Source organism: Moschus berezovskii, chromosome 4 (assembly GCF_049115385.1).
Source record: "Moschus berezovskii isolate FMDL1 chromosome 4, NW_MosBer_1.0, whole genome shotgun sequence".
NCBI classification, from domain to species: Eukaryota; Metazoa; Chordata; class Mammalia; order Artiodactyla; family Moschidae; genus Moschus; species Moschus berezovskii.
This window is the reverse complement of record NC_142463.1, coordinates 66,975,139-66,990,127: the sequence shown is the minus strand read 5'-3', so window position 1 is coordinate 66,990,127 and position 14,989 is coordinate 66,975,139. Positions and strand designations below refer to the sequence as shown.

General features: G+C 41.3%; 1 long non-coding RNA gene across 1 annotated transcript; it reads right to left on the bottom strand.

Moving 5' to 3' along the window:
* Positions 1-13,087: 13,087 nt before the first annotated feature.
* On the bottom strand, positions 13,088-14,094 carry LOC129541225 (uncharacterized). The gene is made up of 2 exons (XR_008682788.1): positions 13,418-14,094; positions 13,088-13,302 (listed from the first exon to the last, which is right to left on the bottom strand). It is a non-coding gene; the product is annotated as an uncharacterized LOC129541225 (long non-coding RNA).
* Between the last annotated feature and the right edge of the window lie 895 nt (positions 14,095-14,989).

Genomic DNA, 14,989 nt, shown 5'->3' with positions numbered 1-14,989 from the left:
CTTAAGGGGCAGAATGACCCAAAACAGGAAATGCTGTAATCCCAGAGGCAAACGTAGGCTGCTGTTTACTTCAGAACAAGTACCAGAAGGTGTATGTAACAAGAAAAGTGGGTGTGCATGCTAAGTTGCTTTGCTTCAGTTGTGTAAGACTCTTTGCAACCCTGTGGACTGTAGTCCACGAGGCTCCCCTGTCGCTGGCATTCTCCAGGCAAGAATACTGGAGTGGGTTGCCATTTCCTCTTCCAGGGCATCTTCCCCACCCAGGGATCGAATCCTCATCTTTCCTGTCTCCTGCATTGCAAGTGGATTCTTTACTGCTGTGCCACCAGGGACGCTGTTAACAAGAAAAGCCCCCTGGGCTTATTCAGGCCAAGTTTGAGGACATTGGGTCTTTTCAGTGAAAAAGGCATTTAGCATTTGTGGTTTCAGATTATGTGTTCCTGTCCCCAGAATAAACACACACACACACACACACATATTGAGTTGGCTTTTTTATTTGTATCTAAGAGATGGGAATACCAGACCACCTGACCTGCCTCTTGAGAAACCTGTAAGCAGATCAGGAAGCAACAGTTAGAACTAGACATGGAACAACAGACTGGTTCCAAGTAGGAAAAGGAGTACGTCAAGGCTGTATATTGTCACCCTGCTTATTTAACGTATATGCAGAGTACATCATGAGGAATGCTGGGCTGGAAGAAGCACATGCTGGAATCAATATTGCCGGGAGAAATATCAATAACCTCAGATATGCAGATGACACCACCCTATGGCAGAAAGTGAAGAGGAACTAAAAAGTCTCTTGATGAAAGTGAAAGAGGAGAGTGAAAAAGTTGGCTTGAAGCTCAACATTCAGAAAATGATGATCATGGCATCTGGTCCCATCACTTCATGGGAAATAGAGGGGGAACAGTGGAAAACAGTGTCAGACTTTATTTTTTTGGGCTCCAAAATCACTGTGAATGCTGATTGCAGCCATGAAATTAAAAGACATTTACTCCTTGGAAGGAAAGTTATGACCAACCTAGATAGCATATTAAAAAGCAGAGACATTACTTTACCAACAAAGGTCCGTCTAGTCAAGGCTATGGTTTTTCCCGTGGTCATGTATGGATGTGAGAGTTGGACTGTGAAGAAAGCTGATTGCCGAAGAATTGCTGTTTTTGAACTGTGGTGCTGGAGAAAACTCTTGAGAGTCCCTTGGACTGCAAGGAGATCCAACCAGTCCATTCTAAGGGAGATCGATCTTGGGTGTTCATTGGAAGGATTGATGCTAAAGCTGAAACTCCAATACTTTGGCCACCTCATGCGACGAGTTGACTCACTGGAAAAGACTCTGATGCTGGGAGGGATTGGGGGCAGGAGGAGAAGGGGACGACAGAGAAAGAGATGGCTGGATGGCATCACCGACTCGATGGCCATGAGTTTGAGTGAACTCCGGGAGTTGGTGATGGATGGGGAGGCCTGGCGTGCTGTGATTCATGGGGTCGCAAAGAGTCAGACGCGACTGAATGACTGAACTGAACTGAACTGATCTTGATAGATATTTCATCATCAGCTACAAGAACCCATAGTTACGATAATGATAATTTGTATGGCACCAAAGACTTCTTAAGAAATGTATCTTTATTGCTTTTGCTGGTCAGATGATAAAATTGAGACTCTAGAGGTTTAGTGGCTTGTCCAAGACCACAGAACTGGGATGCTGCAGTGTTTGGCCAAGAACCTAAGTTGTTTGTATCTGAATCCCATGTTCTCTTTGCTAGACTCGTGGTCTTATTTAAAAACACCCTGAGGAGTGGGCAGTGTCTCACAAGAAATCATGTTTTAATAAATACTCACTAAATCTATTTACTAAATATTTAGTAAATATTAATCAAAAGGCCACAGCAGGACTAGTAATGTGCTAGACACTGACACTGTAGAAGTGAATGAAACAGCCATGGTGGTCCCTGTCCATGTGAAGCTTATAGTCAAGTGGGGTAGGTGTGAGATAATTAAGAGGGACTTAAGTGCTATGGGAATATGCAAGAGGGCCTGGAGATTTTTAAAAATGTAGGTCAGTATCAGAGCATATCTAGTGTTGGCCTTCATCATATCCTTTACAGGCATATATACATAGCCTTGTCATTTAGAATATGGGTTTTGGAGTTTTTCTGCCTGGGTTTGAATCTGTGCTCCCTCATGTACTTGTGTGATCTTGGCTAAGATTCTTAACCAACTTGTCTCTCAGATTCTTCGTTGGAAAGATGTGATAACAAAGAGTATCCACCTCAAAATTTATTGTAGAGATGTGGGGAGATAATCTATCTAAAATGCATAGACTAGTCCCTCATACATGTTAAGTATTTAAAGTGCATGCTGCATGCTATGTCGCTTCAGCTATGTCTGACTCTTAGCAACGCTGTGGACTGTAGCCCACCAGGCTCCTCCGTCCATAGGATTCTCCAGACAAGAATACTGGAGTGGGTTGCTGTGCCCTGCTTCAGGGGATCTTCCTAACACAGGGATCAAACCCATGTCTCTTATGTCTCCTAAATTTGCAGGCAAGTTCTTTACCAGGAGCACCACCTGGGAAGCCCAATCATAATGGTAGCTATTATAATTGTTTATTCTTTCCTTCAGTTCAGTTCAGTTCAGTTGCTCAGTCGTGTCCGACTCTCTGCGACCCCATGAATCACAGCACACCAGGCCTCCCTGTCCATCACCAACTCCCGGAGTTCACTCAAACTCACGTCCATCAAGTCGATGATGCCCTCCAGTCATCTCTTTCTCTGTCGTCCCCTTCTCCTCCTGCCCCCAATCCTTCCCAGCATCAGTCTTTTCCAGTGAGTCAACTCGTCGCATGAGGTGGCCAAAGTATTGGAGTTTCAGCTTTAGCATCAGTCCTTCCAATGAACACCCAGGATTGATCTCCTTTAGAATGGACTGGTTGGATCTCCTTGCAGTCCAAGGGACTCTCAAGAGTCTTCTCCAACACCACAGTTCAAAAGCATCAATTCTTTCCTTAGGTTATAATTATTTCATTGAATTTGCTCCTACAGCTTGTCCTGGGTTACTGTCTACAGTTAATACCTGCTAACCCCGATGCCATCTACCACACTGTCCAAGCTCTGATGCTTTGACTTAAAAGTGAACTGTCTTTGCAAGTCTTATATCAATATGATCTGGTCCATTTCATGAAGTTCTGTCTAATATCCCAGTTAAGGCTCAGTTTTTTACCTTTAGTTTTAAAGGAAGCAGAGATGGGGCCCATATCTTTGTTGAAATTCTGCAAAATGCAATTTGAAGTTAGATTGACCTTCAAGCTGACAAAGTAAAATAAACAGTTTTATAAATGAAAATTGCTAATCTGAAATAGATCACAGCTAAGAACTTCATTTTTTATTCATTCTCTTCATACAAGGTTGATATCTTACAAGTGAACATCTAATATTGTGCTTCATTGTGAGGCTCAGCGAGGATGCAGTTAGAGGAAATTAAGGACACAATGAGCTGGCAGAAACTAGAGAATATATCTGTAGTCCCTTATTTGAGAGTTATTGTATTTAAATGTAGGTGTGCCTAATTAAAAAATAGTTACTTAAATTTTACAGTTGGATTCTTTTTCTTTTGAATAGTTACTACAATTTTACTGTTGGCTTCCTAGAAATCAACTTAAACTGACAGTTCTGTTTTTATATATGGCAGAGGAAAATAGCAGAAAGGTGCATAAGATTAGTTGCTTCAAATGCATATCTCTCAAAGAGTACTCTGTAGCAACTTCAATTATTTTGGGAAAAGAAATCTATTAATTAAGAGCCCAAATATTTACCAGATAAATTATAGTGAAAGAAAAAAAATATAATTTTGCAAGAGCATGGGAAATAAATCACAGGATCTAAACATCTCCTCACACTTGCCTGGCAGCTAAGTCTAGTACCTTTGAACACAGGAGATACTTTAAGAGTCATCTAAAGGTATGGATGTGAGAGTTGGACTGTGAAGAAAGCTGATCGCTGAAGAATTGATGCTTTTGAACTGTGGTGTTGGAGAAGACTCTTGAGAGTCCCTTGGACTGCAAGGAAATCCAATCAGTCCATTCTAAAGGAGATCAATCCTGGGTGTTCATTGGAAGGACTGATGCTAAAGCTGAAACTCCAATACTTTCGCCACCTCATGAGACGAGTTGACTCACTGGAAATGAGTCTGATGCTGGGAGGGATTGGGGGTGGGAGGAGACGGGGCCGACAGAGAATGAGATGGCTGGATGGCATCACCGACTCGATGGACGTGAGTTTGAGTGAACTCCGGGAGTTGGCGATGGACAGGGAGGCCTGGCCTGCTGTGATTCATGGGGTCGCAGAGAGTTGGACACGACTGAGCGACTGAACTGAACTGAAGGGCTTGTTGTTGTGAGTTGCTGGACGATCTGGGAAACTAGCCCTTGTTCTGGTTCTGAATCTCAACTTCAAGGAAGGCTGTGGACCAGGCTCTGTTAATGTGGAAAGTAACGGTGATTAACACTGTGCTCATGATTGACTGTACCAAACTACATAGTCACGTTACATGTGGTATAACACCAAGACTGATAGTCCAGAAGAGGTGATCCCTGTGCATTTCCAGAGCAACCTCTGTCTCTCTGCCAATCCTTATACACACACACACATGCACACACACCCACCCCATGTGCTTGCGCTCAAGGCTGAGCTTGTTGGAGGGCAGTTGAACTTTCTAAAGTTCTGATGAGACTCTCTCTCCCTCCTGTGTTATCATCTTACTTCTGGATTTTGGGGTCCAGAAGCTTGCAACTTAAGCTGTCTTGGGAATCACTGTTCTCTCTTTGTTCTAATTTTCTTCTATATATTTTAGAAAAGTAACTCTTCTTGTTTTACCCAAATAGTGCCCCAGTCTATTTGGATAAATATTTCTATCTAGCTGAACATATCAACATAACATAGCAGTTTGGTTCAGTTCAGTTGCTCAGTCGTGTCTGACTCTTTGCGACCCCATGAACTGCAGCATGCCCTTGATTAATAAAAATTTATAGATTTGAATTATACACAATCTGAGGCAAAATATGTTGTGCTCAATAATGTACCATCTAAATTTAGAACTGTAAAAGATATATCTAAATAAATTAAATCCAAAAATTCATGGCAATTGAAAAAATGGGGGATATTGTAGAAATGGTGTCTAACATAGAGATATCTGATACAGGGTAACTAAATGGTTACTGACCTAAATTCATATCTAAAAGTCCTACCGTCTTATATATTCCTAGTTTTCTTGGAACTCTGGGTTCCTGTGATGTGGTGTTATTTCCTTTAACTTTTTGTGTTAACTTTCCAAAAGGGAGACAACCAAAATATCATCGTTGATTTAAATCTCTCTGGAGACACCAAATACCAGTGATCGTCTCTTCCCTCTGATACTCCTCTGCAGAAATTCAGTGTCCAGATGTTTCAGAAGCCAGATGGCCTATGAATCCTCTATCACCCAGAAAGGAAGAAAATGTGCATGAATGTGGAACACTGAAAAGAAAAAATAAATAATTTAGCGTTGGCATTATAATGGCAACATACAGGACTGAAGGAAAAGCTTCTTTTTTGAAAGCAGCAACTTAATAAAATGCATGTTATAGACTCTATCAGCTAGCCAGATTTTCAGCCTTGCCTCTTCTTTCCATCACCATTAAGAGGCTTGCAAAGATCCACACTGTTTAAAGGGCAGACAGCATGGAAGAACTATCATGTACAATTTAAAGTAGCAGCTAAAATTGGAATGGTCACAAGAAAGCCTGTTTCTTTGCAATTAAATTGACAAGCTGTCTATGATTACCCTAGGGAACTTGGCAGCTGAGTGATAAAAAGACTGCAGAGTGTTGAAAGGTCTAACTCAACTTACTAGGTGGACGAAGACCACATCTGCTTAATATACTGATTGGAAGAGTTGTGGAATGTACTTGGCTAAATTAGCTGAGGAGGATTCTAGTGATACTTTTTCCTAAGACCCTCTACTCAAAATCCATTTTAGAATTTATCCACAAATGTTTGGAAGCATGCATTGGAAAATAGTTTAACACAATGCCTGATGCTTACTTAGCATGAAACTATCATTACAAAATGCTAGAGGAACTGAGCATTAATTGAGAAAGTAATAATTAAAAAAAAAACCTTTCCATCAAATGTTTGTGGAATTTATATATACTTGAGATAAAAACTGAGTGACCCAAGAGATTTATAGTGATAGCAACAACCTAAGTGTTAAAAGAACATGGATGATTTAATGCAAAATATTAGACAAGGATTACACAGTATTTTCATTGTTTGGGGTTCCTTGAGTTGGGCAAGCTGAAACTTAGGTAATAAAAGAGAAAACAATAACCATATTTTGGGTGGTAGGAATCTGTGAAGTCTAACACACCCATTGAGCGATGTCTTCATTAGTTAATGCATTCCTCAAAAAGGGAAAATGTACATAAAATGTGAAGGTTTCTTCTGAAACATTTAAAGGCTATTAGTAACATTCTATACTAAATAAGGGCTTCCCAGGTGGCTCAGAGGGTAAAGAATCCACCTGTAATGCAGAAAATGAGGGTTCAATCCCCAAGTCGGAAAGATCCCCTGGAGGAGGAAACGGCAACCCACTCTAGTATTCTTGCCTGGAGAATCCCATGAACAGAGTAACCTGGTGGATGCAGAACAGAGGGTTGCAGAGTCGGACACAAAGAAGCAACTGAGCACACCTGCCCACTAAATAAGTAAGGGATGACTGTATCTACTCATGTATCTATTCTTTCTGAAGGCTGAAGAAAGTTTATTTCAGCAAACCTGCAAAATGTTTTGTGAGTATTTCCAAAGTAAGATTACGCTAAACAGGATTTCTGAAGCAGAAGTGCACTGTATACTACCTTGGCATTCATTTCAAAACCAGAGATTTTCTAATAAGCTGGTTGACATTGGCTGGTCTTTGTCCAGTACTTCAACAAAATTATTTAAAGCTTTAAATCTTTCAAACGCTCAGTGGCTTCAGCTTTAGTTAAAGATTCCCCAATAGTGTGTTTGGATTCATGAAATGATAATATACCTTATATTAGTTTGGCCCATTACGTTTTACAGTGATTTGTGCAACCAAAATCACTTTTATTCTTCCCCATCACAACTCTGCAGAGTGGAGTTTGTTGCCTCCATTTTAAAGATGAAGTGAGGGAAGCTCAGAAAGGTTAAATGAGTAACTTGCTGAAGGTCACATCGTAATTGGCAGTGCTGTGTCTCTTTGCACTGCAATCAAAGGAAGACTAAGAGCAGGGTCTGATGTGGAGCATTGCATGAGACGTTTAAAAAAGTTCATTTGTAAAGCCTAAGTCAGCACATTTGTGTAAACTGAACACTCAAACTTCCCTTTTGGGATAACTGGATGAGATGATACATGTCGGCTGACGCCTTCAACCAGACTCCTAAGAATCTGCATCTAATTATTGAGGAAAAAAATATGTGTACTTTTCCTTCCATAATGTTGAAGGTTATACACTTATATACTCATTACTTGCTTTTCTAAGAAAGTGTGCCTGCCGTTAAGAGGGCTGCTATAACATTGCCTTTTTTCGAAAGACCCCACTGTACAAGGCCCGGCATAAAAGGAGGGTGGGAGAAATGATCTTAACACAAACTATGATTTCTGAAAGACAGCAACCAAATCTTGCTTCAAAATAATAGTTTTAGATTCATCAATCTTGCTTATCCATAGAAATAGGGACTAGGAATAGCATGGATAATTGAAATCCACAAACACAAGCTTTATTTTACAAATAGCTTCACTCTCCTCTCTGAGCAAACCTCCAACTATAGCCAACAACACAGCTACTAACACAATTAGGTTGACTGATTTGAGATTTGTTAGTGTCCCCCAACTCTGAACTGCTACTCAGGTTGAGGTACTGCTGAGTGGATAAAGAGTTTACAAAAAATAAGTAACAGGATGAATAAAATTGAGTTGATTGGAGTAAGACATCTTTCTGTTTTATTCTGATAACTGTGATATGTGCATGTTGGTGCTTTTCACGACAGGCATATCCCATGATAAAAACATATTGTTCATCCTAGTCTTCTTTTATATCACTGATTCAGATGCCAATTCCTGAGCCCATTCAGATACCTTCATACTTGTCTTGTGTATTAAAAGGTTACTTTATGTTACGCATGCATTTATGATAAGCCCACAAATAAACTTCCAGGAGCAAGGATGAAAAACCCTTTACAAATATAGCATAGTATGGGATTAAGATTCAGCATGGAGTGTAGTATCTTTATAGTAATAGTGGGTGTCTTGACAGCCTTTAAAAATGGTCAGACCACTTCATAACTTTACAAATACACTAACTCTTTACCCAGGAGAAGTATGGGGATGCCATATCTCATAGGGAGGTATGAACATTATTTGATATCTTTATTTTACAACAGTGCTACATGGTATATCAACACAGAGTTGTGATATTCATATCACAGTTGTATGAATTAGTGTAGGGGGCAACCAACACCTTCTAGAATTGCAAACCCTAATGAAGCAGTACTGGTTCTCTTTTCAGTGTCAAGTTTTCCTTTTTAACTTATCAAGATAATTTGGATTTTCTTGGGACATCTATGTATTCAGTTAAAATTTCTCCCCGCCCCCACCAGATTCTTTTCCAGCTAAAGCCATGTGACCTAGACCTACTTCTATCCAATATGTAAACAGAACTCTCTACTGGGTGAGGCTTTTGGCAAATTTTTTTCTATTAAAAAAAGGCCAAACTCAGCTGGTACTTATCTTTTACTCTTCCCCCACCCCCTTTTTTTTTCTTGGAATAGACATCTTGGGGTAAAACATCTCTATTTTATTTACCATAAGATGGTAAAGGGGCCATCTTGTGACCACAACAACAACAACAAAATAAAAAGCATGTTAAGGATGATAGACAGGAAAGGGAGGAACGGAGTCTCTTGTGGAATTGTCGGGCTGCTGAACTAGTCCTGCCTGGTCTCCCAGTAAGTGAAAAGCAGGACTATGTAGTTAAGCTAGCTGAGTAGGGTTCCTGTTCCAAACAGGTGAAAGCAATAGAGTCTGATACAATAGTTTTGTTATAGTTTCTGAGAATACAGATTCCTAGTACTCTGCTTTGGCAGTCACTCTTACACTCTTTACATATCCCCTGAAGTCGTGACACACTGTTGTCAAAGTTTCTTCTGGCTGTTGGTCATACATTTGTTGGCTAATCCTCTCAGGCTACAATAATGTTTATAATGCTGTATATAAAGTCAAGAACTTCTACTAGTTCCCAATTGTCTAATAATTCTTACATTTTGTTTCTTAGACCAATTTCTTAATGGTGTCTCAAGTCACCATAAAACATGTAATTTAATATCCAGAGTGAAACATGTATATATTCAGGTATACACATACAGATATTTAAAACAAGTCTTATATATACAGCACTCTAACAAATCAATGTCATACAGTTCAGTGCTGAACAAAGTATGTCTGGGATTCTTTTTTCAAACTTAAGCCCTCTGAAAAAAATGTATTCATGGGATCAAGTAGAATTAAACTGCAATTGCCAATAGTCCATTGGAATTATGAATAAGTGACCTTTCATATACCTGTTGGAGATGGGGAATATTACAAGGTGATGTCTGTGGTTGGAAAGAAACCATCATGAAGTTAACAAGCAGATCATGAATTAAGGTATCAAACAATTTCCCCCATTTTTTTAACTTCTTCTTAAGAAAACATCCCAGAGTTCTGAACCTGGGCTGAGGGTTTATAGTACTTATTACACTATTGTTGTTGTTGTGCTCTCATGTCCGACTCCATGATCCTATGGAGTGTAGCCCGCCATGCTCCTCTATCTGTTGGATTCCCCAGGCAAGAATACTGGAGTGGGTTGCCATGCCCTCTGCCAGGGGATCTTCCTGACCCAGGGATCGAACCCACGTCCCTTGGGTCTCCTGCATTAGCGGGCAGATTCCTTATCACTCGCGCCACCTGGGAAGCCCTGCTGCTGCTGCTGCTGCTGCTAAGTCACTTCAGTCGTGTCCAACTCTGTGTGACCCCATAGACGGAAGCCCACCAGGCTCCCCCGTCCCTGGGACTCTCCAGGCAAGAACACTGGAGTGGGTTGCCATTTCCTTCTCCAATGTGTGAAAGTGAAAAGTGAAAGTGAAGTCGCTCAGTCGTGTCTGACCCTTAGCGACCCCACAGACTGCAGCCTACCAGGCTCCTCCATCCATGGGATTTTCTAGGCAATAGTACTGGAGTGGCTTGCCATTGCCTTCTCCGTGGGAAGCCCTACAAGTACATTATCTGTGTACATGGAGTATCTCCCTGGTGGCAGGTTAGTCAGCTGGGATCATAGATATTCACCTGCTTCCTCAGCATCTGTCATGTGGTGGGTGCTCAGCACATACTGATTGAATCAAATATAGTGAGGAAGGAAAACAGTGTCAATAAGGAATTTTGAACTGCATGCTTTTTTCTTCTAATTCCTTTTCATTATGGCTTTATGGTTTCCAGAGAGAAGGGTAGAGTGAGTAGAAATAGGGCAGATGTAGGGGTTTTGACACTTGTTTTGGCAGGTTGTAAGTCCTAGAAAATCTTGGTCAAATCAGGAAAGATAAATAACTTGTGCTTTTTACCTTTGGAGGAACGTAGATGGCAAAACTATCCTTAAAAAACTTTAATAACCAGGGAGGGAAGATCCCTAATTGCTTAAAATATCTATATGATCATAAACAATGCTTTACATGCCTTATGGATCTCCTACTTAAATACTGCTTTTTTAGTCCATATGCTAACTTTATATAATTTATATTTTAATAAAATGTTTTGTTTTTGTAAGGAAATTTCAACTGAGTGGAGAAACAAAAACATCATTATTCATTAGAGATGAATTATTTGTGAGGAAATGATAACTCACAATTGTGTGCAGGTTGTCTATGAACAGTAAACATCACAAGGTATGAATATTTTCATTTGTCAGGTTAGCAGCAATTTCTGTCTGTTGCTCTGTGTAAGGGGAGCTGGTATCTCCGACAATAACCTTTGAAGTTTCTAAGAATTAGATACTAGTTTATATTGTATGTGGTCATCATCAGTTAACCAGGGTAACCAGGCAAACAGTACTGTGTGGGTACATTTTCTGCCCGTTCAGAACTCAGATTCCTGGCCTCTTAAGGATGAATGGCTCTTGAAGGAGATAAAGTGCCATAAAGTATCCCAGAACCCAGGGTTTCAGACACACAGCTGCACAGTTTACCTGCTTAGAGCATTAGACTCTTGCTCAAACTGGTTAGTCCTATTTATTTTTTTAGGACAGGAAAAAAATAAAGAATTTTGGCTGTAAAATCTTACCTGCTTTTCCATCTCTTCAGTGTGAGCCAGGAGTAATTAGAATAAAGTATGACTGGTCAGTGTACCTTTCCATACTGATGAACTGAAATAAATTTTGGTTTTTTATTACTTTTGAGTGGCCCAGACATTTTAAAATGTGGATGTTTTCAAGTGACAACAAGAGACATTCATTTCTTATACAAGAACTAATAAATGGAAGAACCCTGTAGAATACATTTTAAATTTATACATCAGGGTAATGTGAAACAGGAAAAAGCAAAGAATTCTGAGGGCATCTTTTCAGAACCCCACCTAACTGAACAAATCCAAATCATAAGAAAGAGAAGTGGCATCACTAGAGGGTGAACCCATAGGGATCAGAAAGCCTGAATTTTCTATGCCAGGCATGGAGCTGCTGGGCGACCCGGGACAGTGTGCTTCTTCATCTAAGGATTGGTGGGTTTTAGGACACTCTCCATGTCTGAGCAAAGTACCCTTGATGTGGGTCAAGCCCTGGCATTCCTATCACGTTCCTTGGATGAAACCCTTTACCTTGACTGTGTCATGGTCTGGCCATTTCTGAGTCTCTAGCCTCTTTATACCAGTTTATTCTCATGAGCCGGTATGTCAGCCTTTCTTCCTCAAAAGCATCACAGAAGGAATCTTTTGGACACCAATTCACGTATCCTCTCCATCTGCCTGTCTACAAACATCCCATGGACTTTTCCTTTCTTCTCTTGTTCTAACTTTGGTCCGATGTTTTACATATCATATAAACCACTTATTTTCTCGCCACAGTCCATATTTTTCCAGATTAGTTTTTACACAACCTCTGCCCTTGGCACAGCTTCCCTATTATCATGTGGCTCCTGATTCTTTGAAAACTCATTTTATCATCTGGATTTATTGTTCGAACCCTTCCCACATCCGGTGAATTCTGTCACTGCGTTTCCTTGGTTTCCCTGTGGTTCCTGAAACATTGCTTTGGAGTCCTTTCCCAGTTTCTTTCCCTTGATCTGTACAAGAGGTTAGGGGTGGAGAGAGACCACTGGCCTGGGAGTAGGGAAAACTGGAGTGTGGAGGGTGAGACCAGAAGAGAGTGGGCAGTACTTAATTCTGTCTCCATTTCTACCAAGTAAAGTAAGGAGGTTGCCTCTGGCTCACAATTCCATGATATTAGGATTTCTTTGTACTTAGAGGAATTAGGGAAAATTACAATGTGATTATTGCACCAGAAAAATTAACTGCCACTGTATGAGCTATTCATTTAGCAAAAACAAGGTAATCACAGGTTTACTTGACACTGTGAAAGATGGGATTTGGGCCTCAGGGTGGCATACTGGCTTTTTCTGAAGCAGAAGCAACCTAGTGGTTTATTACATTGGATTAAAACTGGTCCAGTTAAATAGTCAACTGCACTTTACAAATGAAGTAAACATGAGCTCCTCTCTACTTTTCCCAACTGGATTTTTAAGATATGTTAGATGTCTAGGATCGAAGTTTCCATTCTGTAGTAATGGAAAATAATCACGGCTTTTATTTTAAACAAAAGCCACTGCAGAGGTGGATCCAGGATGCGAACAAAAATAACGCATTATTACATAGCTGACATGGTACATTTGAGGTATAAAACACTGCACACACTATAAACAAATGAAAAGCCCGAGTCAGTTCTGTTAGGCCCGAGCTATGATCGATTGCAAACGGAGAGTTGTAAAATAAGTAACAGTCTGGAACGATGGTTTATCAACAGTTTTTATTTTCCTGAGACAACTTTATCCTAGAAAGCTGGAAAAGTGTGGCGCCGTGACTGGGAGAGGATCCTGTGATTTTCGAAGTATTTTCAGTTTCATCGTCTCGGGTTTGTACTCAGCAAAGTTGCTTTCACAAACTCCCACACAACATGTATTTGAGTACTACAGCTCTGAGAGATTTTATTAGCCCCTTGTGTTGGCCCTGAGGAAAAAAAGCACACGAAAATGTAAGTCGCAAACTGGAAAATGTTATTTTGATTCTTCAAAAAACAAACAAATAAAGCAAAACCCACAAAATCTGAAAATGCTCAGCTTACCTTTGTGGGTTGCTTTCTCTTTCTCTTTTCTTCAAGGGAAGAGAATTGGTGGGGTGGGAAGCATTTTTTATTTTTTTTCTCTCCTGATCTCTTCTGAATAGTCGTTTAAAAGGGGATAATAAACTCATCTCTTTCAAGGCCCGTTCTTTTTTGTGCGTGACGGGGAGCTGGGTGGAACAGGGCCCCGCGCATCTCACAGCGCCATTCCTGGTTTCTCCGAAAGCGGCTGCCCTGGCGGGCCCACCGGGCCCCTCTCCTCTTCCCTCCTAATTAGAAATTCCCAACTGCCGGGACCCCCAGCCCCATTCGAGGGCGGGGGAACGCAGGCCGCCGGCCTTGGAGTAGCCCACCACCTTCCCACCCGGCTAGCTAATTGTTTCCCAGTTTATTCTGCATCGGACGAGTGAGCGGGGGCAGCGGGGACTTCAGCGCCTCCGGGGCCGCCCCCTACCAGGCGCAGGCGGGAAGCTCCCGGGGCGGAGGTGCGAGGGGACCGCGGGGCAAGGCGGCCGTCACCCCGCACGCAGCCGCGACAAAAGGCAGCGGCGCAGCGGCCGGGGCGTGAACCCCGCGCGGCGGGCGGGCGGCGGGGGCGCGCCCGGGCGAGCCGCTCCCGGGGCGGCCCCAGCGGCAGCTGCGGCGAGAGGCGCGCGGGCGGCGCGGGGAGCGGGCGGGACGCGCCCGGAGACCCGCGGAGAAAGGGCAGCGCCGCCGCCCGCTGCCGGCCTCGGTGCGGTTAATCACGCGCTCCCCTCTCGCTGCTGATTTGCAAGAGCAGATTAATCAGAGCGCGCGGCTTGATGAAATTTGCTGTTATTGTGCCCATTTTTAGCAACATCTTTTATTATCTTCATTATTCATTTACAGGGGACCGGCATCAATTATGCAAATGAGTTCACAGACTTTGCAGATTACTTCATTTGCCGCTATTGTTTGTGGAAATTTAATTATTAAATATTATTAAGCTTGCGTTTTCTTCAATTTTCCAAGGCTTAGTTTCATTTGATTTTTCCTCCAGCTGCTCTTCTTTCCTTTCAGTGCCAAAACAGCTCCTCATCAAAGCGGCTCTGGCATGTGAAGACCAAATAAAATCTCCTCAATTTAATAATTTTGATGTTAGTCCCTTGTTCTCAGCTGCTTGCTCAAAGCAATGCAGAGAGGAACGCAGAGCACATTCAATTTAATGAGCAGAAATTGAATTCAAGTTTGTTCGGAATTGACTTCAATTAAGCAGAGTCTTAATGATAAATTAATCTCTTTTCTTTATTCCCTAGAATTTGTTTTTCAAAGTAGGAAATTGGACTACATTGAAAGACCAAATAAAGAATACCAATTTTAACTAGATTGTGGAACTGATAGCAAAATTTAATTCTTTATAGCAACGCACTTGGACAAATAGCATTCTTTCTATGGCATGTATTATAATTTATATTCATTGTTACCACTTACACTTCCATGGCATGGATAAAATGGCAGTTGAATTAAATATGTGCTTGTAATAGACTTCAGAGTTTTAATCTTTATTAAGAAACTCTAATTGAATGCATAATTAGCTTTTCAGGCTTTAGGAAA